Source organism: Molothrus aeneus, chromosome 8, assembly GCF_037042795.1.
Source record: "Molothrus aeneus isolate 106 chromosome 8, BPBGC_Maene_1.0, whole genome shotgun sequence".
NCBI lineage: Eukaryota > Metazoa > Chordata > Aves > Passeriformes > Icteridae > Molothrus > Molothrus aeneus.
Genome location: NC_089653.1, coordinates 29,120,052 through 29,124,995, shown reverse-complemented (window position 1 = coordinate 29,124,995; position 4,944 = coordinate 29,120,052).

Below are 4,944 nucleotides of genomic sequence, written 5' to 3'. Positions count from 1 at the left end.
ATTTTAGTCAAAAATTAAAAGAAATATGAACCTTCTGCTGATGGCAGTCTCATGCTGAAAACACATTCAAACCCTACAAATATCAGTAGGGTGACTCGAGGTGACTGTAAATGTCTGGATGTGCCTTGAGTTTGGCCCTTCAGAGAATGGGAGCTGGCATGTCCCCTCCTTGGAACTCAGAGTCTCTAAGTGGTTTTGACAGTTTGGGCTTTAGGAGCTTTACTTGTGAGCCAGGTGAAAACTGTCCTTCTGCAGAAGAAGGTATTAGTAAATATAATTGTTTTTCAGCCCAGAATACAGATGCTTTGCTAGACAAAGGGCTACTGACAGCAGCCTGGTGTAGAATATTAAAAAATGTATGTAGAAACTTGATAAACTCAGCCCCAAAAATTCACAAACTGAACCAGCAAATAATTGCAAAAGCCATTTGGATAAGGGGCTGACAAATCCTAAGCAGAAACAAAAGAATGATGGGAATTTGGAAGGTGGGGTTATCACTACAATATGTAAGCACTACACATCAGCTGCTGTCAATAAAAGAAGCAGAACTACTACTTGCTTAAATACTCTATTGACAGGCAAGAGTTGGGTCATTGGACATTGAATCTGTTGATCTGTCTGATTGAATCATTGATCTGTGACCCAGTTACTCCACTGTAGTGCCACATTTAACTGCACAGAACTGGAACTATTTTGCTGGTCCTCTTTAGCCAGTATTCGTGTACTGCATGGTCATCCTTGAAAATGGGTGTGTAGCACAGCTGCTAAGCCTGTTATCTTTTTCATGGAAATCACCTGGAGACTTTTTATAAGGCCCCTGTCTCTTTCTCCAGCTCAGTCAGTGGTGAAATCCTCTTTTGGGTATCAAACAGAAAATTACTTGTGCTAAGCCAGCTGCCTCGCTCTGCACCTGAGCTTAGCTGAGCTGGGATGAGGTTAAACATGGAGCAGCATGACAATATAGAGAGATACCCACAGTTTCATCCAAAATCACTCGGGTGGATGCTGTGATATCAGAGCAGAAAGCACCTGAGCAGGTCGACACAGATCTTGGTGTTCAATTTTTTTAGATCAGTCAACTGCAAAACTGTCAAGCTCAAAGCAGGCAACCATCCCTGTAGCTGGAGACTGTCAGTTCCCTCTGTGACTGAGGACCCCATAATCTGGGTCAGCTGAAGAAGGATATGGGACCTCAGTTGATGTATTTTTCCCCGTGTCATACAAAAAAAAATTCTCATTAACTCATTCTGTCATTTAGTTACAGATACTGTTTTTTATGAGTTTTTTTCCTTGCTGTTCTTCATTTTATGACATTAATTTGGCACTATCAGGAGCTCAATCATATTAATGTCAACCAATTAGAGATAATTTGTGTGGGCACTGTTGCATTAGCTAACTGTAATTTCATTCTGTGGTCAGGTATTGTAGTGGTTTTCTTGTTAGTCTTTGAAATGTTCATAATAATGAATAAAGTAACATGAAAATGTAATAGCTTAAATCATTCTTCAATAAGATACAAAATAATTGCATTTTAATTCCTTTTATTTGCCTGGGTTCCCTCCCCCTACTTTGTTGTAGGTGCTCCTTGCTTCAAGAATAGCTTCACCTCTGGAGAAATAACATTAGGTCATGGGGGCAGCTTTTACATAGTTAAGCCATATGGTTTGTGTTCTGAGTCCTGGCTCGTTGGGAGTGCAGGTTCTTGGGTCTTCTGCTCCTCAGCATGGTCTCTGACCACGACTTTGTCATTGTGTAACTCAGTTTCTTTGGCTCCTGCATTGTCCTTCCAAAGTCTTAAGGCAGTGATCTTGTAAATTCAGGGGTCAACAGATGCCTCTTCAGGGCCCTGTACTTGGTCCTTACTCATCCTGGCTGGAAAGCTCTTTTGGAAAGTCCCATGATTTTTCCCAAGCTGTCTCATGTCCATGGCCTGGCCTGATGATTATCCTGCTCTGTTTTTTCAAATGGATCCTGGCTTTTTCCTTTGCAGTAGCCTGTTTGCATTAGGCTGGGAAGGCCTTTCACAAAGCACGGCTGGGAGCTGTGATTTGGTGATAAAACCAGGCTGCCCAGCTGTGTCTCGGGTACATGATCACAGGAGCACAGCAGAGCTGAAACTGCACTTAACACCCTTTTTGTGGAGGAGGTAGGACTTGCTGCTTGTCAGAGCTTTTAATAAGTAAATAAAGTATTTCTCTGTCTCTCTTCACAAATAAGAGACTGTTTATCTGTTGATCCTAAGAAGCAACTGTTCCCAGGTCCAACATAGAAGCATAGCTAGTTTTCCAAAGCCTTTTTTTCCACCTCTGGAATAAAAATAAAAATAGTACATTTTGCTTGTACTCTCTGGAATAATAATAAAAATAAAAATAATAATAGTACATTTTGCTTGTACTATCTTCCTCATTCTCATTAACTTTTTCAAGTATTTCTTTGTCTGTAATTCATCTTTTTGGTCATAAAAAGGGACAACTACATCCATATAATATGCAACCTGCACTTAAAAAGATATTTTTATTATGTCATCTCTGAAAGCATTCACTTATTCATAATAAGTCTGTGTGTTTTCATGGCAACCCAGCAATTCTTTTCTTTCTTTTTTTTATATTTATTAAGCATAACAAAAGATTTGGTTATTTTGCATTCATTATTTAAAAGATTACTCACACTCAGTTTGACAATTAAAAAAAAAATCCACAGAACACAAATTTTTACTTAATTTTTATTTTGAGTCTTAAAAACCCAAGTACTGTGTTTGTCCAAAATTAAATTACTTCTAAGACAATGGTGACAAATGTATTTTTATACTTGGAAAAATTAGTATGCCTTACATTCACCTTGCAATGACTGGGTTAGTCTGGCATACTTTTTTCCAGAGCTGTTGAGGGATCTGTTTAGCCCAATAGGATTTGTATTGATTTCTGTTTCACTTTTCTTTTTTTTGGTGATCTTTATTCTTGGGTTTTTTTCTTATATTGATTCTGAAAGCTTTAGCCATTTGGGTTATTACAAATGTTGCTATATTTATGCTGTAATCCTGCTACAATAATCAAGGAGTCAGACTTTCACAGACTTTCATGCACACACGAAAAATGGAACTTTCAACTGGTTTGCTGGAATCTGAAGTCTCTCAAAAGAACTTACCATATTTTTTTTCCAGATGATTTTTCAGGTGATACAGGGACATTAATCTATAGTATTAATTGGTAGTTATTGGATACTATTACTCATTCCACTTAGACAAAAATTTCAAATATACATTTGAGATAAGCCAGTAAGTTCTGTTTTATGTCCTATCTGAATATTTAATCTATATGGACCAAAGAGCTGTATATGATACCATTTCAAAAGAAATTCAAGGATTTTCATAAATAAAAGCAACTATAAGTAGACAAGCACAAAGTTTAAAAAGAAGGTTTTCCTGGTTGACTGCCAAAAACACTTAACATAAGCAAGTTTTCTTAAATGAAGAAAAAATGATCAAGATAAACTCAGCCATTCTAGCAAATCCCAGATTTATGTTTCATCAGTTAAACTCAGAAATAGCACTGCTTTAGCTGTCTGTAGATGTTTTGATATTATTTTGGATTTGATGAAAACCCACAAGCAGCAGCTGCCTAACTTTAGAAATCAGAAGTCTGCAGGACTAAGTTGTTTAAAATCAAGCAACCCTAAGAGGATCTCTCTTAGGGAAGAGACAAAAAAAAGTCTTATAGGGATGTCAGCTTCAACAGTACTGGTTATTAAGAATGATAATTCCAACCACTTGGAATTATGCTAGCTAACCCAGTGGATCAGAAGACTCTTTGATACCAGTGCTGCAGATCAAACCTTGCCAAACTTCAAACTGCAGCTGTATCCCAAGAGGAAAAACTTTCACCATCTAAGGCAGAATTTGGTCAGCTTCCAAAAGTGATTTATTCCTCCCTTCTTAATAAAACATCTTTTGCAGTTTTATGTGTGACAGACACTCACTGTAGCTTGGAGGTGTCAGGGTGTAGAAAAACTAGCAAAGAGCAATTATCCATCCCAGCCCTGGGTGAGAAGCATTGAAAAATATTTGCACGTGCAGTGGGATGTGATGAGACTGGCCACAGAGAGCACTGAGGTTGAGCAGAGTGAATGCTCTTACATGGCTTTACTGTAAGCACCTGAATGATAAAGTCAGTTCCCACTGTGGGGCTGGGAACTGCTGTTACATTATACACCCTACATGCTGGAGTGAATATTCTGATTCAACCCAAATGCTGCACCAATCCTCTAGGAATGTGGACTTTTCATTTAGAATAAGGTTTTATCTGCTCTCAAGTGCTGAAGTTAAGCACCCAGTATTTTGTGGGTTGTGGGAGAGGGAGAAAAGATTTTTTTTGTGTTATCAGAAGGCAAGTGCTAAGTAATGGACTGGCTTCCCACCACTGGAGGCACCTAGAGCTCAGTAGATCTGCAAAGCTTTCTGGACTGTCAAGCTGTGTTGCTGGAGCTGAGCTATTTCAGAGAGTTCATTACAGGATTACATTGTTGAGGAATAAATGAAATAGTCACAGCTCCTCTTAGGAGTTATTGATGGTAATAGCAGTCTTCCTCTCAAATAAGACCATGTCACTACCTTTAAAAAATAGGAGACCATTCATGTGAAAAATAGTACATAAAGAATAGAGCTAGTAATGTAGGAACCGAGCTTTAGGTGTAGTTTACCAGGTACTGTGATCCATGGGCCACAAAGAGGAACCTATGGAGGGACAGCTATTGACTGTGAAGATAAAACACAAACCTCCCCTCACTTTTAAATGAATCAAATTTTATTTTAATGAAAATGAAAGGCAGTTTCAAAGTGTGAATTAAACAAACATAAAATAGAAGCAAATCTGAGAGAACCTGAGTAAAACAATTAAAAAATTCTCAGACTTGCTTCTGTGACACTCCATATTATATGCCAGATATCAT